This window comes from Corvus moneduloides, chromosome W (genome assembly GCF_009650955.1).
Source record: "Corvus moneduloides isolate bCorMon1 chromosome W, bCorMon1.pri, whole genome shotgun sequence".
NCBI classification, from domain to species: domain Eukaryota; kingdom Metazoa; phylum Chordata; class Aves; order Passeriformes; family Corvidae; genus Corvus; species Corvus moneduloides.
In genome coordinates this window covers 1901575-1925110 of record NC_045510.1, presented here as the reverse complement: position 1 = coordinate 1925110, position 23536 = coordinate 1901575, and the positions used below count along the sequence as shown (strand labels likewise).

General features: G+C 46.6%; 2 long non-coding RNA genes across 2 annotated transcripts; one reads left to right on the top strand and one right to left on the bottom strand.

Moving 5' to 3' along the window:
* Window positions 1–16113: 16113 nt before the first annotated feature.
* Window positions 16114–19297, bottom strand: LOC116437389. The gene is made up of 3 exons (XR_004237275.1): window positions 19286–19297; window positions 16382–16385; window positions 16114–16242 (listed from the first exon to the last, which is right to left on the bottom strand). It is a non-coding gene; the product is annotated as an uncharacterized LOC116437389 (long non-coding RNA).
* Window positions 16544–22693, top strand: LOC116437387. Its single transcript, XR_004237273.1, has 3 exons — window positions 16544–16664; window positions 16949–16952; window positions 22683–22693. It is a non-coding gene; the product is annotated as an uncharacterized LOC116437387 (long non-coding RNA).
* The last annotated feature ends 843 nt before the right edge of the window (window positions 22694–23536 follow it).

Below are 23536 nucleotides of genomic sequence, written 5' to 3'. Positions count from 1 at the left end.
AAGGAGTCCAAGCTGCCTCGGAGGTAATCGGCACTGAAGCACAGTTGCTTCTGGCACCCCGACTACCGGTGCTGGGTTGGATGTTCAAGGGAAAGGTTCCTTCCACGCATCATGCCACCGACACCACATGGAGCAAATGGATCGCCCTCATCACACAGCGTGCCCGTATTGGAAACCCGAATCGCCCTGGGATTCTAGAAATTATAACAAACTGGCCTGAAGGTGAGACTTTTGGATTATCCTCTGAAGAAGAGGAAGAGCAAGTGACTCGTGCTGAGGAAGCCCCACCATATAATGAGCTACCGGAGACTGAAAGACGTTATGCCCTCTTCACTGATGGTTCCTGCCGAATTGTAGGCGCTACCCGGAAGTGGAAAGCTGCAGTATGGAGCCCCACACGACAAGTTGCACAGGCTACCGAGGGACAAGGTGGATCGAGTCAGGTTGCAGAGCTTAAAGCCGTGCAGCTGGCTTTGGATATTGCTGAACGAGAGAAGTGGCCGAGGCTCTATCTCTACACCGACTCATGGATGGTAGCTAACGCTCTGTGGGGATGGCTGGATCGCTGGAGAAAGGCCAACTGGCAGCGCAGAGGGAAACCCATCTGGGCCGCTGAGATTTGGCAGGACATCGCCGCCCGAGTAGAGAAGCTGACCGTGAAGGTTCGACACGTGGATGCGCACGTACCCAAGAGTCGGGCTAATGAAGAACATCGCAACAACGAGCAGGTGGACCGAGCTGCCAAGGTGAAAGTATCACAGGTGGGTCTGGACTGGCAGCACAAGGGAGAATTATTCCTAGCTCGTTGGGCCCATGATGCCTCTGGTCATCAGGGGAGAGATGCAACATACCGATGGGCCCGTGACCAAGGGGTGGACCTTTCCATGGACAGCATCTCACAGGTCATCCACAGTTGTGAGACCTGTGCTGCAATCAAACAGGCCAAGCGGGTGAAGCCTCTGTGGTACGGTGGACAATGGTCAAAGTACAGGTATGGGGAAGCCTGGCAGGTTGATTACATCACCCTTCCCCAAACACGCCAAGGCAAGCACTACGTGTTGACCATGGTTGAAGCAACCACTGGATGGCTGGAGACCTACCCTGTGCCTCATGCTACAGCCCGGAACACCATCCTGGGCCTGGAAAAGCAAGTCCTGTGGAGACATGGCACCCCTGATAGGATCGAGTCAGACAATGGGACTCATTTTAAGAACAGCCTCATCAACACCTGGGCCAGAGAACACCGTATCGAATGGATATATCATATTCCTTATCATGCACCAGCTGCTGGAAAAGTTGAACGCTGCAATGGACTACTTAAAACCACCCTAAAGGCACTTGGTGGGGGGACCTTCAAAAATTTGGAAGTGAACTTAGCAAAGGCCACCTGGATGGTCAATACCCGAGGGTCCATCAATTGAGCTGGTCCCGCCGAGTCTGAACCCTTGCACACAGTGGATGGAGATAGAGTCCCTGTGGTACACCTGAGAGGTATTTTAGGAAAGACTGTTTGGATTAATCCCACCTCAGGCAAAGACAAACCCATCCGTGGGATTGTCTTTGCTCAGGGACCTGGTTGCACTTGGTGGGTAATGCAGAAAGATGGGGAAACCCATTGTGTACCACAAGGAGACCTAATCTTAGGTGAGAACGGTGTGTAGGTTTCATTGTGTGTATATATATATATATATATATATATATGTATGTGTGTTTTAGAGTTTAAGAAGGTATTGATTTGGGATAATGTAGATGGTAATAGAATAAGGGGTGGATAATGTCCTGGGTTGCAGTGTATTCTATTACCATCCTCAGGAGCCGTTGAAACCAGGTGGGGCAGTGTTTCCTTGCCTCCTCCCCCCAGACTATCTTTCTGTTAATTGCCCATCATTGTCCTGCCGCATGACTCAGACATAACTCCCTCCGGACTATCTTCTGTTAATGAGCCTAATCAACACTTTGCCTCATGACTCATTACCCCATTGTGAGATGCTCCACCCAGAGGGAGGAACCAAGCATCCCATCGTGGATATAATCTGAGGCTGAACACCAGAGACACCGCTTCCCACTGGATTTCCAGAGGACAGGAGCTACACAGCCACCATTGGACTTCCTGAGGAAGAGCAGACTCTTTTACTACAGGATCACTGCTTCAGAGGACTGCAGCCACCATTCTACCAGACTGCTACCACCACCCTGCCTAACAGGGTGTCAGGTTGTACCTTGACTCTGTCAGTTTGACAGTGTTTTCTTTTACCTTTTTTTTTCCTTTTCTTTAATTTCCATTAAATTGTTATTTTGACTTGGTGTCTCCCACTGGTTTGTTTTCAAACTAGTACACCAATCTCTTCCTCTTGCATTGTTGCGAATTTGGACCAAGCCCAGAATTAAGGAAAAGCTAAGTCCCTTCGAAATACTTTATGGGAGACCATATGGGGTACAGAAAGGCATATCTACCCAAATAGGGGAAGAGACGCTAACCACCTATATGATTGCTTTAGACAAACAGCTTAGAGAAATTGGAAAACATGTGGCTGGAACTTGAAGTTGAGGCTTGGACGGTCCTGTACATGACATTCAGCCTGGAGATTATGTATATGTTAAGTGTCTTACAGAAAAGACTCTGGAACCACAGTGGGAAGGACCATTCCAGGTGCTTCTCACCACTTACATCGCGATTAAGATCAGAGAACAGAGTGCCTGGATTCACCATACTCGAGTAAAGAAAGCTCCAGAGGCTCCTTGGAAAGTGACCCCTGGGGATGATGAATTGAAATTGAAGTTTACCCGAACAAAATGAAAATGTTAGGGTGGCACGCAAGTATAACCCAGAAAATTGTTTTTCTCACAGTTATAATTCTAACCTTCAGTTGGGAAGTTATTCATAGGAGAGAAGACATATGGTCCCAAGCCTTTATGCGGTTTACGGACTCATGGGGAAATATTCTGATTTAAAAAATTTAAACCTGTTGACTGTGGTCATGCACGTAAATCAAGTGTATACAAAGCAAGAATGGGAAAAACAAAGAACTTGGCAGCTCCAGGGAACTGTAGGAGAAAAAATCAAGATAGGATGCCGAATGATTAACGGAACTACTCATAGAAAAGCAACCCAAATCAGTGTCTCAACTACTCCTACAGACAGACACCATGAGATCTGTAGTCATTCAAGTGAAGCAGATTGTTGGTATAATTTTACATTAGTATAGACCCTTGAAGTGGTTTGTCTTTGGGGCCAAGACAGTAATGGACTCTCATTCAAATTCCAGATAAATGTCATGGCTAGGCCTACTACGACCTACTCTGGCAATCAGATCCAAACCCATGTCACATCACTTAAATCTGAGCCAAAGGTTTATGAGATTGGCCCTTATGTAGCGAGAAACACAGGCCAGCAATTACTGCTGTTTAATCCAGAGTGGTCTCTTAAGCGTGTAGAACTACTAATGCAAATTAACATTTCTGAGATCCAACCAGCCTGCTCCCCTTTAATTCAAACATCCTTTGAAGGGTGGACAGCCTGGCTGCAGAAGCAAACCCCCTTCAAGGGCAGAATGCGGAGAGACCTGACTGGCATGCTGGGAACAGGACTGGGAGTCATAAATGGGATTGATTCAGAGATACTGATGAATAAATTGGCCACGGCAACCAGTGACTTGACCAAATTAAAACAGCCCCTACAATCTTCCCTATTAGCATTGGGAAACTGTGGATAATTCACGATAGAGGGCGGGGAAATGTAGGAGATTAGGGACAGGCGTTCGGAAGATACCACGTTGTGCGGGACAGGTAAAACCCCTCCCCTCTACAGGTAATACCTGACCAGAAGGAAGTGACGTGGTAAACCCAGGTTATTTAACCCTGTGTAACCCATGAATAAACGCCATTTGCCGTCCACCAAATTGGCGTATGCGAGCTGATGGCCCGAACGACCTGAGGTGGTCGTCGTACCGTTCCTGAACCAGGTCGCTACGCCTCCCTAGAGGCAACAAGTGGTGCCGAAACCCGGGATCCGGAATCGGAACTGGGATCGGGAATTCGCCTGGACGGGTGAACGGTGGCCGGCGTGGCTCCCGGACCAGCGTGGAGGATGGAAGCTCTCACGAAGGTCGTATCTCAGATTCATAAGCAATGGGGCATTGATTGCAAGCCAAAAGATTTTACTCTCGCTGTTGCGAGGCTTTTGGAAATTGGGGTCATAGACCGACCGGTGGATATACTCCACCCAGAAGTATGGGACAAATGTACCAAGGCTCTAGCCGACGAAACAATGTCCTCGGGTTCGGGGAAATCCCTTAAATTATGGGGAAAAGCCGTGCAGGCTTTGCGTAAGGCTCTGCAAGAGCAGGAGACCTGGAAAGCCGCACGGAACTGTTTGCTAGCCACACCTCGGCTGGGAGTTGAGGCAGCTACGCAAACGGCAGATGAAAGCAGCCCTGCCGAGCGTACAGGCTCGCAGGAGCAAGGACCCTCTCCACAGCCCCCCAGCCCAACCCTACCTACAGAGGGAAAGGAGCGGGCGCAGTCATTCTGGGGCGGGCTGGTGGAGGAGTCACGGGGGGCTGCCGTTAAAGCGGAGTCCGAAACGGCGTGGGCGAGACCCCCACCCTATGCCCCGCAGAATGGCGCCGACCCCGGAGGGGATGGGGGGGGCGCACACGCGGCCGGCACAAGCGGGGGAGGTGCGCAGGGAGATACACACGCGGCCGGCGGGAGCGGGGGAGGTGCGCCGGGAGACACACACGCGGCCAGCGGGAGCGGGGGTGGCGCGCCAGGTAACGCAGACGCGGCCGGCGGGAGCGGGGGAGGTGTGCCAGGTCACACAGACGCGGCCGGCGGGAGCGGGGGTGGCGCGCCAGGTAACGCAGACGCGGCCGGCGGGAGCGGGGAAGGTGCGCCAGGTCACACAGACGCGGCCGGCGGGATCAAAGAAGGGCCGCTAGATACCGCAGACGCGCGTGAACGGAAAAGGGGGGGGAATCCCGGAGGGGGAACCAGGGCCAACCAGAGCGCTCGCCCGGAAACATGCCCTTATATAGCAAGGGCCTCCCTCAGCAGGAGGCGGGGCGAGCCCAGGGGGAAGGAACGGCCCAATCCTAAGAGAAGGGGGCGGGGTAGGAGCCCGGTGAAAAAGCTCCGGAGCCCGGAAGTATCCAGTCAGTCGACTTCCGGCTCCGAGTCGGACTATAGCTGGAGCGAGTGGCCTGACGAATGGTCCGTAACCGACTCCGACCAAGATTATTTAAGAATAGATAAATGCTATAACCACCGCGCTCCTACTTGGGCCAAGGGGAAATTTGAAAAAGAACGTACTCCGCTTACAGACTGGAGAAAGATAAAAACAGCCTGTGCTGAATGGGCCCCTTCAGCCACCCTAGCTTTCCCGGTCCGGGTAGGAGGGCAAGGCGGAAACCAGAGGGCTTTGCACTTAATGTTCCTTTTGGCTACTCAGCAGCACAAAATCCACACCAGTGCAGGTGGAACACCCCCCGCAGAGGAGTCACTCTGAGTCAGATCACCGGCCAAGGCAAGTGCTTTGGCAGTGCAGCCTTAGCAAAACGAATGGGCAATGTCTGTACTGAATTTGTCAAACTTGACAAAACGACCAATAAGTGGGTGGTCCCATCCGCGTCAGGAATGTTTGTTTGCCAGCAATCTGGAATAAGCCCCTGTGTGCTCCTTGATTTGATAAATTCGATAACTCTGCTGATTTTTGTGTCCAAGTTTTAATTGTTCCTAGAGTCCTGTATCACCAAGAAGAAGAAATGTACCACCTTTTTGAAGAACCTAGCCGGCTCCACAAGAGAGAAGTAATAACAGGCATAACCATCGCAATGCTGCTCCGCCTTGGAGCCACCGGCGCGGCCACAGGTGTTTCAGCCCTTGTGACCCAACACCAGGGACTTTCTCAGCTGCAGATGACTATTGATGAGGACTTACAAAGGATTGAAAAATCCATCTCCTTTCTAGAGAAATCTGTTTCCTCTCTCTCAGAAGTCGTCCTGCAGAACAGGCGAGGACTGGACCTCTTGCTCATGCAACAAGGAGGCCTGTGTGCCGCCTTGAAAGAGGAATGCTGCTTTTATGCAGACCACACCGGAGTTGTACGGGACTCAATGACTGAACTAAGAGAAAGACTAGCCCAGAGAAAAAGAGAAAGAGAAGCCCAACAAGGATGGTTCGAGTCGTGGTTTAACCAGTCTCCATGGCTGACCACCCTTGTTTCCACTCTAATAGGCCCCCTCACTATGTTACTCCTAACGTTGATTTTCGGGCCTTGCATACTAAACAAATTGGTGTCATTTGTTAAAAGCCGGTTAGAAAAGGTTAACATTCTGTTTGTTGACCGCCAGCAATTGCTCTAGAGTGCATTTATTTTCTGAATGTTATATCACTTTTTATAACTTGTTATGCAGGTTTTTACTAGTTCTTGAAATTTTATACCATTTATACTTTGCATGTTTTTTAATCAATCATGGCGGGGGGGGAAATGTGGATAATTCAGGATAGAGGGGGGGGAAATGTAGGAGATTAGGGACAGGCGTTCGGAAGATACCACGTTGTGCAGGACAGGTAAAACCCCTCCCCTCTACAGGTAATACCTGACCAGAAGGAAGTGACGTGGTAAACCCAGGTTATTTAACCCTGTGTAACCCATGAATAAACGCCATTTGCCTTCCACCAAATTGGTGTATGCGAGCTGATGGCCCGAACGACCTGAGGTGGTCGTCATACCGTTCCTGAACCAGGTCGCTACGCCTCCCTAGAGGCAACAGGAAACAGCCAGTGGCAAGTCTCAAAAATACTCCCAGACCTCGCAAAATTCAGCGACCTGGACCACAGACTGATATTAAACACACTTGGCACAGCTCAGGACAATGTCTCATTAGCCCTTAGCTGCATACAAGCTCAATTATGGATGCAGTCCACAGCTTCCTTAATCATAAGAGAAGGTAATGAAGGTGTTTTTCCTATTGAAATCCGAGGAGCTGTTTGGGACAATGCTACTAAATTAGAAAGAAAGCGCCAATCCTGGTGGACCCTGGTAAATTTCACCTATGACCCAATGACTAACATAGCTACTGCCTTTGTGCTTACGATACGGAATGTCACAGTTTATGTAATTCATCCGATTGTCGCATTGGGACTAAACCATAAAGGGACAGTTTTTTACCCCTCCAAACACAGAGTATGGGCTCGGATGGTGAGAGGAAAGTGGCAAACAGTAAATTTAGAATATTGCATCACACGGGAACAACAAGGCTTTATCTGTGAAAGTAATACACCTGATGCCAAAGACATATGTCTTGATGCAGAACAAGGCATTTGTCACTTTGAGATCCACCCAGACACTTCACCAAAAACTGTACTTGTATATATTGGCCAAGGTTGTGTATGCTTAAGAACTATCTGCACTTCTATGATGATAGATGACAGTAATATAAATGTAGCTGCCAAGAATCACTCTAATTTTTGTATTTGTAATTTTACCAAGATTGTTGGGTGTGACTTTTTGTATTTAGCACCAGTTGTGTCTCATCAATTAATAAGGTCTAACTACACCATATACCATAAATTGCTACCCACACCTATTGGGATGGACCTCACATTAGTAAAGCAATTAGTGAAACATCAAGACCTAATGGAGATTTTTAGAGAAATCCAAAGAAACGGGGAAAGGACCTTAATCACCGTCCATTATGACACACAAGAAATCAGCAGAATCTTGCAAAGAGTAAAACAAGATGCAAGCCATAACTGGTGGGACTCGCTTTTCGGGTGGTCACCTACCACAACTGGCATCCTAAATACATTATGTTGCCCCATAATTGTTTTATTAACCTTGGTTAGTACCTGCCTCATGCTGTCTATCACATTGCTTATTTGGAACTATAGAGTACTGAAAAGGTTATCAGTTTTAACTACTTACTTTGCCAAATGCACATGGGAAAACATTAAGGGATGGTTACCAAAAAATTCATTAGGCAAAGAATTTATGTATTAGTAAAGGAATTTACTAACTCTTTAGAAAAGGGGGGACTGAATCAGGGGGATGGGAAGCAGAAGAATTAGTTTGTTAAGAACAATGCATCTAGCTTGGTCAACATACCAGAGCAGGAAGAAAAGATAAGAGACCACTGATAAGGGCAGGGGGAGTCTCGGACAGACATCCTGTGCTCAACCCAAAACTAGCTCAAACCAGTCTCGAAGTTTAAACTCGGGCCAGGGGTATAAAGAGCATGCACAGGGAGTAAAGGTGAAAAGTTCAGGATGAGGAAGACTCCTGGCTTCATCAGAAGAAGACCTTCGGAGACCCCTACCAAAGCCAACAGACAACACTGCACACGCACAACGCGGATGTAAATGACTTTTGGGTTCATTATAATACGAAGCGAGGCTGGGCGGGGCTAGGTGATGAATATGTATAGGCATATTGGGAAACTTAATGGATATGGAACTTGTAACCCAATAAATACCAAGCTGAATGCAGCTGTCGGCACGCATGACTTTGGAGGAGCTATCCCCCATGCGTCCCAGCGCTGGAATAAACATACCTACTTTACTACTTATTCTGGTAGTGGAGTCTTTTCCGCTCATCACCACCAGTGCCATTCCAAATACCTTGTTTAATTCATCCTAATAGTATGTACTGTGGCTGGGTCGAATGTAAGTGTGAACGCTGTAAGCAAAATCGGTATTGTATTTCCTATAAGCGGCAACCTTGATGTCTGCAGTGCCGTAGATATAACCACCTGACTGCACTCCATGACCTTCAACGCCTAGCACAGGTTGTAACCCTAATTTGTGGGTGGAAACTAGCACTCTCTGCTGAGTGTGAAATAAGTAAAAAGGAGTGGGAAATTATACAAGCCCAGGTAAAAGAACATTGGCCTGACGGTCAGTAAGACACTTAGAATTATCCGAATTATACAGCATAAGAATAATGCAAACTCTCAAAGGACCAAAAGAAATCATTACCAACCAAAAGACCCAAAGTAGGCAGCTTTCGTTTAAAACATCCCCACTTAAATCATCAAGCATGGGTATTGTGCAAATGTGTTAAATGCCCAAATAAGTGGTATTGCTCCTCAACAAAGAGGCATCCCCACTGTCTGAACTGCCAAAATAATAAAGAACAAAAGGGTCAGGAAAATGCTGTGGTAGAACAAATTTTGTGTGGGTGGGAGTTACTTGTATCTGAAATTTGGGAAATTCCCAAAGAAAAGTGGGAACAAGAATTATGCTTATGTGCAGTACGGTTTGCATGGAAGTGGGACAAGCGGCGTAAAGAGGCCAAGACCGGGTTGGCCTCTGCACTTGCCTTAGGTATAGTCCGGCCACGAGCAGCAACCTCGGAGGGCATGAGACAAGGGGGTGTATACCATATCGGACCTCTGATTACAACCGTGGCGATCATAATTATCGCATGCATCCTTGCATGGGTAACCCCAAGCAATGCAAATCCAGCAAATCCCTGCACCAAGTGTAACTCCCTTCTACGATGGGGCAGTCGTGCTTCTTATCTAACCTGGCACACGATGGTAAATGACGAATGTTATTACGAAGCATCCCTAGAGACTTGTAATTATGGGGAACACTCACTATGGGTAGCCAAGTTAAAATCCTCAGGGGGACACCAGCCGGGACCACTGTGTCTGAAGGGACAGTATGCTTGTTTTGTCAATGCAGAAATGTGGGGCATTTCAGACGGTGGGGGTGCACAAGACAAAATTAAAAAAGAACTAAGAAAGCAGTGAGTGCAGACTCCCAAAAGCTCCTCGAAACAGTCACTCCCAACTCTTTCACATTCCCTCTACAAGACAGTTAAAGAACAGCTAAAAGAAACAATAGCTTTCCTGCTAGTAGGCGAAAATCTGTTTATAGATTTAATGGAATGGAACAGCCCAAGTGCTAAATGTCAGCGACTGTTGGATATGCGCAGGTGCTTTAACAACAGAGCTATGGCCCTGGAAGGGAATTAGCCTATTAGAATAAAACCAAAATATCTAGAGAACACCGTCCTGAAGGATGGATGCTAAATTCAGGAGTAATGGGTGAAGAATGCATCAGGAGGGAAGGTAAATCAATGTATAAAACCTCGGTAGGAATAACCCTGTGTAAAAGAACTCTATTCACAAATGTGACCCACCGTTGGTGGTCACCAAAAACCCCCAATGGCTATTGGAAACTGAATAAACAACCAGATGAAAAATGTAGCACCTGGAAAAACATTACCTTATTCTGGTGTAACAGTAGCAATGATGACTTTATCAGTCCTTTTGCAGGCATGGCAGAGTTACATAATTACTGGAGCCGCAGTAACAGTGTTAATATACCGTGGGATGCCCCCGATGGGCTCTTTTGGATTTGTGGGAGAAAAGCTTATACTAAACTTCCCAAAGATTGGAGAGGAGTTTGTACAATTGGAACCATTCAGCCAAACCATTCAGCCAGGATTTTTTCTATTGCCAAAGGCACTAGGGAAAAATTTAGGCATTCCAGTTTATGAAGATTTACAAAGACAAAAGCAAAGCTCAGCAGAAAATATCCGAAAATGGAGTGGTAATATAGGAGGCACTACAAAGGTGGAAAAACAATGAGTGGCCACCTGAAAGAATAATAGAATATTATGGCCCAGCCACCTGGGCTCAAGATAGATCATGGGGATATAGGACCCCCATTTGTATGCTAAATAGGATAATAAGACTCCAAGCAGTGGTGGAAATCATTAGCAACAAAACAGCCTCAGCCTTAGTATTAATTACTGAACAGTTATCCCAAACCAGTGCAATGACGTATAAAAACCGTTTAGCCCTTGACTATTTGCTAGCAGAGGAAGGTGGAGTATGTGGGAAATTTAATTCCTCCGATTGTTGCCTGCAAATAACTGATAACGGTCAAGCTATACTCGATATTGCTACTGACATGCGAAAGATTGCTCATCTACCGGTTCAAAAATGGGAAACAATACTAGAAGCTGGCTGGTGGGATAAATTCTTAGGAACCGCATGGTGGAAAAAACTATTTTTTTTCCTCGTGTGCGACTGCTGGGTTGATATTCCTTCCTTGTTTAATTCCCTGCTACATTCGGCCAATCACAAGTGTCGTCCAAGGTATGCAGGTAATCACCATGCCTATGGACTCAGGACAAGCTACTTCTGGAACAACACAAAGGATAATGATACTGAGTGTTATAAACATATACTATAATATTGGCTTCTCGCAAGTATAAAGGTAGATATTATATAATGTTAGAAATGCTTTTTGCTGTGTAGATGTAGTTTTCTCTCTTTTTAGCAAGAATGTTAGCAAGTGTGAGCAAGTAAGATAACCTCCAAGCGAACAGAGGATGAGGCCCAAGAAGCTGCTAATTAACACTTTGTCCAGGGAACTAAAGGGCCCAAAGGCTACTCCGCCCGGAGAACTCGCGGCCAGGAGAGTCTGAGAGCCGTTATCACCGCTCTGCCCGGAGAGACAAAGAGGCTCAAAGCTGCAATCAGCCCTGACTGTCTGGAGAATTAAGAGATCCACCCTACCATCAATTTTTACCTAGCCAGCCCAACCCCAAGAATCAAAAGAAATAAAACCGCAAGGCAGAAGAATACACATGCTCTAAAAAGGCGGAACCAAGGAGTGGCCATGCAGAACAGCTCCTGGAAAAGTTTGAATATGAATAGAGAACAGACAGTAAAAATGGTATAAAAAGGACTCACCTCGAGCATCAGGTGTGCTCTTGGCAAAGCGCCAAGGCACCCGGCCGTTATCCCTTTGCTTTATTTTATGTGTCTCTTATTGTCTTTATATTAAACCCTTTAAATTCTCACAGGAGAGTGAACCTCGTTTTTCACACTGAAGAAACAAACCAGCACTGGAGACCCCCTTGAAGAAGCCAGGTTAATCTGTAGAATTTTCGAACGTAACAGTGAAGCGTAATTAAAGATTGTAGCTCAAGCCAACATAACTGACAAAAAGAAAAGGGGGGATTGTGATAAATGAGTGAACGATAAATGTTGTCTTTCGCATATATGATTTTAACATTTATAAGTGATGATGTATTATGTAGAAATAGTGTTAAGGTAAAATGTAGTTAAGTAGAAACAAGATTAAGGTAAATTGTAACTTCGAAATAGTTGTAATATGTTAAGAAATGTATTAATAAACACATGGTAATAAATGTCTTGAGCTGAGAAACTACAGAGCCAGGAACCAAGATATCTTAGAGAAACAAAGAAGATAAATCGCGTGCATCCCAGGAAGTCTGTTATCTCATCAAAACTCACACCTCCCAAGGAAACTGTCAGCTACAAATTAGGCTAGAGACTGGGGAGGCACCGGAGGGGGGGTGCCTGTCTTCAGTTCTGAAGCTATCCAGAGGACTGAAGCATCATTGTGCTGGCAGAAGGGGCAGAAACCGGAGAGGGGGGAAAGTTGAGTGAAGTGTAATTTACTTTCTGGGCTTAATGAATATGTAACGGTTTAAGAGAGTACTTAAGTCCACAGTAAAATGAATGGAGCGCGCCTCTGGCAATACTGCCAAGCGCCCCAGCGCTGTGATATGCCTTTGTTCTACTAATAAATATTCGATATTATATTGCTAAAAATTTAGCACTTGAATTCAATTTTTTCAAGAATAAGGAGAGGGAGTGTCAGGAAAATCCACAAATACCAGAAGTTTATGTCCAAAAAGGAGACAGAGGAGTCCTTCAACTGTATTCGAATAAAGGGAGAAAGTCCACTGGGGCACACGCCCGTGGGTTCGTTCTCTTTCTCTCTCTTTCTCTCTCTCTCTCTGTTTCGGAGAGTGCAGCCTCCTTTTATCCTAACTCCTGGCTGCATGTTGCCCTCTTCCTTTCCCTATTGGCTGAGGTACTAGGAAGGTACAGCCTTCCCAACCGCCTACCACATATTCCCTCCTTGAACCTACTGTTTTACCCCAAAGTTCAGAAGTTCAGGCTTGTGCAGACCCTTGTCTATTTCAGGAGCCAAGCTGTCTGGGCTCTGCAACAACCTGCTGCCCAAAGTTAGTAGAGACATTAAGACCCATTTCAAAGACGCTAACACCCATACCTTCACCCATCAAATTATTTGTAAAGACGTTAAGACACGTCTTTCCTCTCAGGAGTTTTTGGTTAAAACCGATATTCTCCGGCAAAAATGGTTATGGAATCCCGGGTATAGAAGCCTAACCTGAGTGTTTTCCACTAGTTTTTGGAAGTTTATAAAGCCTGATCAGACCCAGATATGGTTTGAGAAAATCTGGCGCACCGACGGTAGCGGAGAAAATTGGAACTTTGGCAAAAGAAGAAAAAAAACCCCTTTGGTAAGGGAATCACATGGGAGTCTGAAATGGCTGCTCAGAAAGAGAGACATTGTTTGGGACAGCCAGAGAAAGAGCTTATTAAGTTGCCAACAATTGCTCGCCTCAGAGCAGAACAAGAACTAATGGCCCAAAAGCACCCAGCCCAAAACCTAAGAAACCTGTTAAACAAGTTTGTGCAAAGCCAAAGGGCTGTAGAGATGCAAATTAACATCACTGGGGGAAGTGTGAATGTCAGCATGGGGGAGGAGTTGGGCCTCCCCGAACATGATCTCACCCTCCTCAGCCTTAGGGAGGAGTTTGATGCACCAAAGCCGAACACCTCCCCACACCCTAAACTCCACCCTCCTGTAAAAAATGAGTAGGCGGAGAGGGAGACGGGACTCCCTGAGCATGATGTCACTGATGTCACGTCCCTCCACTCCTTGGAGGAGGGGTCTGACTCAGTGGAGCAAACGCCCTTTTCCCCTCACCAGAAGCCCTGCTCTCTTGTTAAGACGGAATTTGCATATCAAGAGACAGAGCCGATGGTGATATCACACCCTGCAACAGAATTGGTTAAGTTGCAAGGTAATATTAGCAATCGTCCCAAAGAAAATGAAACTGAGACTCTTTTGAAAATTTTACTAATGCAAGGAAATAAAGCTTTCCGAAGAGGAAGCACATGGCAAAGAGCTCTGGTCTTTTGACCAAGAAGCAAACTGTTGTGTGAAAAGTTTAAACTTGTTGGAGGGGGAGAACTCATCCCTCTCCCCACTCCAACATGTGGTAAAATTACTGGGAGAATGTGGGAGGCAGCAGGCTTCCAACCAATGCCTGAGAAACAGGTGGTACCCCGTTAGCCTTCTCCCAGGTTATTGTTATTTATTCCAAAATTTAAGGATCGAGACCGAGAAAACAAACTCTCGGCACCACCTCCAAAAAGTGAGCTGTGAAAGGGTGGCAAACTCAAACATCCTCGAAAGTTCACAGGAGAAGCATGGAAATTCAGTCTCCCTGTATTTGCAATGAAGCTTTGCAAAATGCTCCTGCTCTGCCTCCTTCTGGTGGCAGTGGGTATTGAGCCTTGCCTGCCACCAGAGGCCGGGGTGGAACTGCTTCTGCTGCAGAATCTGTCCCCTTTTCAGGAAAAATACTTTTATCACTGTGCAAGTTTGTTGTTTTAGTATATCCTCTCCAGCCAAAAGACTGGGTGCACATCTAGATGAGAATAAAGTCAGCTGCAGAAAAAGAAGAACACAGAGGAACCATATTGGAAATCTGCTACAGATAAAGCTGGAACAAAATGCAAAACTCTAAAATGAAATACATTAAGTGGTTTATGTTTTTGTATTTCCAGAACAGTGTTCCCAGTATGCCAGCACTGTTGTTTCTTCCTGGATTAGTCAACCATCCTAGCAGGGTCTTGTAACGATTGTAATAGCAAATGCCAGAGGGGTAAGTGAGCAAGAATGGAGTGGTATCCTTTTCACTAAGGACCACTCTACCATCACACACGTAGAACAAATACTACATTGATACTTGGTTATTTGACAAATTAAAAGTGAAAAGGTCTCAAAAGGTGGCTGGCTACTCTAACTTCTTTGCCTACATGGTGCTGAGAATACTCAACAGCATTGTTAGGGTAGTAGATAACAAGTTTCATTAGTGATTGTTGCATTTTTGACTGTTATTATTATGTTTATGTTCATATATGTTTATATAAATTTGTTGCCTGCAATATTTCAAGATGTTCATATTTTCTCTCTGTTTGCCACAGTGGGTGGAAAAGATTCCTCCCTCAATTTAGTTTTGGGAACTCACACATAGGATTTCAAATGATTATGGAAACTAATTTGTGTACCTCTTCCTATCTCCTCAGAGCAGAGTGTAAAATTACCAAGGAAAGCACGTGTAATAATGGTAAGAAAGATTTTGGGTTGGAGAACCACTGAAGGGTTTGGTAAAGTTGAAAAAGTATTTCGTCCGGATGCAGGACCCTGACTAAAATGATATACTGAGGAGATTGGAATGACTGAGTGTTGTTATATCTTTGTCTCCCACTGTTGCAATTATTAAAGGATCAGGGGCATGGATCATTGATAGAATTATGGGATCAATAAAAGAACTGTAGCAACAGGCCTGTAAGCAAAAGGCCTGTGTGTGAGAAAAACTCTCCATGAGAAAATTCTTGTGTGAAAAAAAAAACCAGGGCTGGGAACAAAGAGGGAGTTTGAAGATTTGCAGCTGTTCAGATAAGACCGGGAGAGAAGGGAGGTGAACTCTGAATTCTTTTAATCATAACATAACTGTAGAAGCTTGCCAATGTAAGTCCAATTATGTAGAAGCAGAAACTTGCTTTGATAAGTTTTAAGCCACTTAAGAGTTAACAAGCTGGTACACTATATAAGTGCCTCTGGATTGCTAATAAATGGAGTTTTGCTCTTATCAACCATATTGGTTTTGGACTGCAATTTTCTCCCCCGCCAGAGTCCCCGGGCCTTTCCTCTTTTTACAATTCCAACATCTGGCGCCCGAACTCGGAGCTCGGAACTCGAACTCGGACTGGCACTTCGTTCCTCTCGACCCGGCAGGAGCCAACTGCGGCACGGTAGCAGCGACCGGGGGCGTAGGATCAGCTGCTGCGGGCCGGCGCCTGATCCCAGCCTAGACTGACCTGACATCAGGGATCCGCCGCTTGGCTGACAAGGGCTAAACCTGAAGGCTGCACGACCCTGACAGCAGGGACAGCGCGGTAAGACGGGGTTTTGCAGGTAGACGCAGTTTGCGGAGAGACGCAGTGTGTTTGCAGAAGGACGCAGTTACGGAAACTGAGGTGGCCCTTGGTTTATGCTTTTTAGAAAAGCGGGGACTTAAAGAAGTGCACCTTTATAAGGAACTAGCTGATCCAAGATCGGTTAAAAAGAAAGCTAAAGAAACAAAAGCTCCTTGCAGCAAGGAGAACAAACACAGCATAAGGGGTTCATTTGGTAGTGGCCAGTTACCAAACGGAATCTAAATCAGATACCAATTTAAAGCAGGCAGAGAGAACCTCCAGCGGTGCCAAGGGAAATGCATCAAGCGAACTCAACTTCATATCAACTATTACAGTTCTACATCAGCTTAATTCTACATAGCCTCAAGGGCTTACATTAGTTAATTATTCTGGATAGCCTTAAGGGCTCTAACATTCTGCATAACATTCTGACTCCATAACATAAACTTGAAATTCAGTCTCTGAAATTCAGTCTCTACTTGTAGAAGGACCAGGCTGATGGTTGACATCTTGGTCATCATCAGAGGGATCATTCGATGAATGATCTGCATTCTGGTCATCATCTGGAGGTTGCCTTGGAGGTTGCCTGTTCTGGTGCCACAGGTCAGGGCGAACGCATCTTGCAGGTAGCCATCGTACCCCAGTATCTGTGGAAACACAAGCATACCTACGACCCCAAGCAATGAGCTCATGAGGGCCTTCCCACTTTTTAGTGAGGAGGTCCCGTACCCAGACTTTCGCTCGAGGTGATGCCATGAAGATTTTTGCCTTTTCTTTTATACCCCTGTTATACCTTTTTACAACTTCTGTATTCCTAGTGCTTTTTGCCTACATTCTTGGACTTGTTTGTCAAGCTAAGAGACTAAACATTTTAGAAGCTTCGTAGCTAGGGATCAGTGTGCCTCAGACCCCAAGGTCCTCTCCAGAACACATTCTGTAAACCAAGATAGAACCATCCAGGGGAAGGTTCCTTGGGGAGGGGGGCTCACTTGAGCCTCTCATTGGGGAATCTTTGATAGATATGCTAATTAGTAAAACCTATAATGTTATACCCAATGTTGGGGAGATAGACTCGGCGGAGTGCATCTCGATGCATATGACGTGGACGTGTGTACCTAAGGATCCTTAAAATAAATACCAAGGTAAAATCCCTTTTCCCCTTCTAACCGAGTATGACTCCTGATTTTAACACCAGGAAAAGGCATCAGTTGCTGGCGACCACGAAGGGACCCTAAAGACCTTGAAACTCGCAGTCTTGGGTTGGAACACATCTTGCTTTGCCCCTCTCTTTGCCGGCAAATTACAGAGGGGCCGGAGCAACAATCTAAGACTGTGACCAGGACTTTAGGCCCCAGCATGGAAAGGCAGAAGCACGGAAAGAGGTGAGTGAAAAGGGGATCGATATTACCGAAACTGTGCTAGCACTAGGGAAGGAGATCTCCAAGGGGGTTGGAAAGGTTGGGGGCAGAGAAGCCCACAAAAGGGGAGAGCTTAAACTTTTCCCCTGCAAACTGTGGAAAGGAGGGGATGCCCTCCGTGGAGCCCACAGGAGCCCAGAGGCTGCACCCTACGCAGACGCAGGAGTGGCTCAGAGGTTGGTTAGTTGGTTGGTTGGTTGGTTGGTTGGTTTGGACGTCGGGAAGTTGTGGGTTCGAATCCTTTTGAGACCAGATTTTCGCGCGTGCGCATTTACTGCTTGCTAAAACTAGTTGCTCTTCAGTATTTTAAAGTGCTGTTTTGAAGTGTTTGTGTAGTAAGCTAGATAAACTGCCTGGGAAATCGGAATTCCGAGGCAAGATTGCAGGCTGAATTCCAGAGTTAAGAGCTTCCCTCTGGCAGAGTTTTCCTGTCTGTGAGCAAACATGGGCGGTGTGAATGAAAAAATCCCTCCTAACAGCCCATTAGAGCTGATAATAAAACACTGGAGATGGCTGACAGGGCGAAAAACTACTTTGGACACCCAAGAATTGATCAGACTGTCCACACGGGTTTGGCCGACTTTAAAATTAAGTCAAGGAAATTGGCCTCACTATGGGAGTTTAGAAAGTAACATCATTACTGACCCAATGGTAGAATTGAGATCATTACGTAGGTTTGATGAAGTAAAATATGCAGAACTTTTTACTATGTATCTGAACAGGGAAGAAGCATATGTAGTAGACAAAAGTAATATGGAAATGACTTTGAGGAGGAGAAAGGGAAAGAAAAAGCCCCAGCAAGCTGACCCGTATACTAATACGGACAGAGAAATCGATATGACAGATACAGATATGGTAGCAACAGCTTTGCGCAATGGGGGGGGGGGGGTGTCTCGCCCCCGTTCAACCGCCGGGGCGGCCCGCACAGGTGGGGTTGGGGGAGCGGTGGCTCCGCCGCCGCCACTGCCACCGTCGCGTCCGCCGGTGGGGCAGCCCGCACAGGTGGGAGCGGGGGATGGGGGAGCAGTGGCTCCCACGCCGCCGCCGCCGCCGACTCCGCCGCCGAGACAGCCCGCACAAGTAGGGGTGGGGGTGGCTCCGCCGCCGCCGCCACCGCCGCCGCCGCCTCCGCTGTCCCCGCCGCTGTCCGAGGGGGGCAGGAGAGGGGGCGAGCGGCCGGCTCCAAGCCAGCGGAGCAGCACGGGGTCCCCCTGCCCCCAGCCTCGTCAGGGGCGGAGGGCGGGCGCGGAGGTAGGAGAGATGCGGATTGGCCACCGCCCCCTGATCTCCCCAGAGGCAGAGAAGAGGCAGGTATGCCACCGCCACCTGACTTTTCCAGAGGCAGAGAAGGGGCGGATTGGCCACCACCCCCTGACCACCCCAGAGGCAGAGAAGAGGCAGGTATGCCACCGCCCCCTGACCGCCCCAGAGGCAGAGAAGGTGCAGAATGGCCGCCACCCCCTGACCTTTCCAGAGGCAGAGACGAGGAAGGGGGAGGGGAAGGGGCAGGCTGGCCACCTTTCCCCGAATACTCTGAACACGGAAGTAAAAGCAGAAATGGACATGGGCAATTGCGGCGGCATTCCCCAATACAGAGAACCGCAAGTTTCCGAGCCAGAGACAGGAGGAGCCGCTCGCTTTCCCCACCCTGCGGCTCGGCCAATGTTAAAGCTGAGGGCAGATGGGATGGCCCTGACCCAGGCGGCTCTTGCAGAGCTAGGGATGGGAGAACCTGCTTGCAGCCCCTGCCTCCCTACCCTTCCACTGCCGCAAGGAGCGAGGCAGCTCCTGATCAACATTCACCTGGAACAAGTTTTAAAACCAATTTCAATTAAAAGCGAATGGGATGATTTTGATACAGATGGTTCTCACGGGGAGGGAGGTAGAAGGAGGGGCAGGATAGCCCGAAAAGCTATGAGAGCAGTCAGTCCCATCGCTAAACACACAAGGTCCAAAACAGATAAAGGGGGGGAGGAAGAACTTGCATTAGAAACACCTCTGAGACAGGCTGTGGGAAATCAAGGAATCATATATATAAAGGCACCATTTTCCCTCGGAGAATTACAGCAGTGGAAAAACTCAATTGGGAAGTACAGGGACAACCCAGAGAGAGTAGCTATGTGTATAGAAATGGCCATAAAAATCCCAAAACCCAGATTGGGGTGATCTAAATGTTATGCTAGATGAATTATTGAATAAAACAAAGCTGCTATATCTGCTATAGAAACTCAAATTGCAACTGGGAGTCTTCAAGGGTCAGTTAATGATATCTATCCCCTAGCGAACCCTAACTGGGATCCTAATGTCCCAGAACAGATGGAAAAGCTGAAGCAATACCAAAAATGGGTGGTTGTTGGGTTAAAATGTACCGTTCCTAAAGCAGTGAATTGGGCTAGGTTATATGAGATCAAACAAAATCCAAATGAGACCCCCACAGAGTTTCTAAATAGGCTTAAAAAGGCTGCACAAAAATACACTACCTTAGACCCTGACTCACCTGAGCAGCAGATCCACCTGGCTTACCTGTTTATAGGTCAATCTGCTAATGACATAAAGAAAAAGCTGCAAAAGATAGATGGGCCACCGGACATAAGTAAATTGTTGAATGTAGGCTGGAAGGTATACCAGAACAGAGACTTAGCAGACAAAGATAAACATCATAAACCCCACTACAAGAAGAGGTATGATAAGGAAAAGTCATCTGAGACATCAAAAAGGGGTCCTCCTTTTCCCCTATCTGAGGACCAATGCGCAATTTGCAAAAAACGGGGACACTGGAAAAATGAGTGTCCATCACAAGCAGAAAAGAAGCCCCCAGTTCTGGAACTAACTGTAAATATGGACTGATGGAGACCGAAGGTAACTACCCCAGCAGAGCCTTCGGTTGTAGCTAAGCTGGGGAATGATGATGTTGAATTTCTGGTTGATACAAGGGCAATATATTCTGTGTTAAATACTTTAAAAGGTAAACTGAGTCAAGACACTGTGGATGTGATTGGAGCTACAGGGGTAAGTGAAACAAGGCCTTTTTTCCAACCTTTAAAATTTAAATTGAGAAAACACTGGGTCACTCACCAGTTCCTGTATATGCCAAATTCCCCAATGCCATTGTTAGGCAGAGATTTATTGGAAAAATTGGAAGCAGAAATTAAGTTTTCAAAGGAAGGGGGAGTGAAAGTTATAATCCCAGAATCTAAAATTATCAAAGCAGCTGCTATACTTGTACAGGAATGCCATGGAAAAATTCCCAAAGAAGTTGAAGAGGCTGTCATTCAAATAGTGTGGGCCAATGATTCTCCTGGGAGATCCAAAAAAGCTGAACCTGTGAGTATCACACTCAAAGCAGGGGCTACACCAGTAAGACAAAGACAATATCCTCTGAAATTAGAAGCTCGTAAGGGATTAGTACCTGTGATTGAAAATTTTCTCAAATTTGGGTTGTTAGTAGAATGTGAATCCAGGTACAACACACCAATCTTGCCAGTAAAGAAAGCTGATGGTAAAAGCTACAGGTTGGTACAGGATTTGAGGGAAATCAACAAGATAACAGAGGACATACACCCAGTGGTAGCGAATCCTTACACACTTTTGACAACACTAACAAATGAATTAGAGTGGTTCACTGTTTTAGATCTCAAGGATGCCTTTTTCTGCATTCCTGTGCATAAGAATAGCCAAGAACTCTTTGCTTTTGAGTGGGAGAATCCAGAAACAGGGAGGAAGACTCAGCTCACCTGGACAGTTTTACCACAAGGATTCAAAAACAGCTCGACCATATTTGGAAACCAGCTGGCAAAGGAGCTTGAGGACTGGAGGAAACAAGAACCAGGAGGAGCGGTTCTCCAATATGTTGATGACATCTTGATAGTGGTCAAGACACAAGATGACTGCATAAAGCTCACTGTAAGTCTGTTGAACTTTTTGAGCCAAAGTGGGTATCGGGTCTTGAAAGAGAAGGCACAGGTTGCCAGGGAAACAGTAGTATACCTGGGCCTGGAAATTTCCCGTGGACATCGACAACTCAGCAGAGAACAGAAGGAAGCCATCTGTCAACTTCCAGAGCCCCATACCGTAAGGGAAATGCAGGCCTACCTGGGAATGGTAGGTTGGTGTCACCTGTGGATATCAAACTATGGTATACTGGTGAGACCTTTATATGAGGTCCTCAGAGCAGCTGAAAAGGGGACAATCATGTGGACAGAGAATGCCAGGGCTGCATTTAAACAGCTGAAACATTCCTTGATGTCAGCCCCAGCTCTGGGGCTGCCAGACTTGACTAAACCTTTTGAACTCTTTACACATGAGCGACTGAATGTTGCTCTGGGGGTACTGGCACAGCACCTTGGAGACCAGCGAAGAGCTGTGGCCTATTTCTCAAAACAACTAGACAATGTAGCCCAGGGGTGGCCAGGATGCTTGAAAGCTGTGGCAGCAACAGTCCTTCTGATACAGGAGGCCCGTAAATTCACCCTTGGGCAGCACATTGTCGTGTATGTACCCCATGCAGTGATAAATGTGCCGGAGCAAAAGGGGGGACACTGGCTCTCCCCTAGAAGAATGCTCAAATACCAATCTGTGTTGTTAGAACAGGATGATGTTACTCTAAAGACAACTTCTGTGGTAAACCCTGCGATGTTTTTATCATCCATGTTACTTGACAGTGTGCCTGAGCATGATTGTTTGCAGACAATAGAGGAAACTTATTCCAGCAGACCAGACCTGAAAGATGTTCCTTTTAAAGATCCAGACTGGGAACTGTACACTGATGGGAGCAGCTTCATGAGAAACGGTAGGAGGATGACTGGTTACGCCGTAACCACCTCAGATAAAATCATTGAGGCAAAAGCCTTGCCTCCAGATGTATCATCACAGAAAGCTGAACTCATTGCACTAACGAGAGCTCTGGAACTGAGCGAGGAGAAGAAGGTGAACACATGGACTGATTCCAAATATGCCTTCAGTGTTGTGCATGCCCATGGAGCTATTTGGAAGGAACGTGGCCTGTTGACTTCTCAAGGTAATGAGGTTAAGCATGCTAAACAAATTCTTGCACTTTTACAGAGCATTTGGAAGCCTACGGAAGTGGCTATCATGCATTGCAAGGGTCATCAAAAAGGGAAAACAGCCCCCGAACTGGGAAATTGTTTTGCTGACGAAACAGCCAGGGGGATTGCAGAAAAAGGCATTTTTGCAGTGGTACCACAGAAAGAGATAGATTTGTCATCATTTACCCCAAAATATGATCAGAGGGATCACAAATTAATTAAGTTCCTTAAGGCTGAAATCAAAGAAGGTGGGTGGGCTGTTACCCCAGTAGAACAAGTCGTAGTTCCACCCCTGATCCTTTGGGAAATAGCCCAACAAGAGCATGAAAGCACCCACTGGGGAACAGAAAATCTTTTAAAACATTTGAGGAAAGTAGTGATAAGGAGAGGGATGACTGATATTGTACAATCTGTAACAAGCAAGTGTGAAACCTGCTATAAAAACAACCCTGACACAAGCAAGAGAGTTGTGTTAGGAGTGACAAAGACAGGAGATCTCCCGGGAGATTATTAGCAAATAGATTTTGCTGAGATGCCACGCAAAGAGGGATGCAGGTATATACTGGTACTGGTTGACACCTTCAGTGGATGGCCTGAGGCTTTCCCCTGTCGCACCAACACAGCAAAAGAAGTAGTGAAAGCTTTGCTCAATCATATAATACCAAGATTTGGGGTTCCTTTGGGAATGTCAACAGATAAGGGACCACATTTTGTTGCAACAGTGGTTGGGGAAGTTAGCAGGATTTTGGGACTTACCTGGGACCTGCACACACCATACAGGCCCCAGGCAAGTGGCAAAGTTGAACGCATGAATGGGACCCTCAAAACCCAGATTTGCAAGATTTGTCAAGAGACATCCATGACATGGGTTCAAGCCCTGCCTATAGCCTTGCTGAGAGTCCGCATACAGCCAAGGAGAAGGGACAACATCAGTCCCTATGAAATATTATATGGCAGGCCCTACCAGGTTCCACATATCCCAGGGGAAATTCATATGACAGGT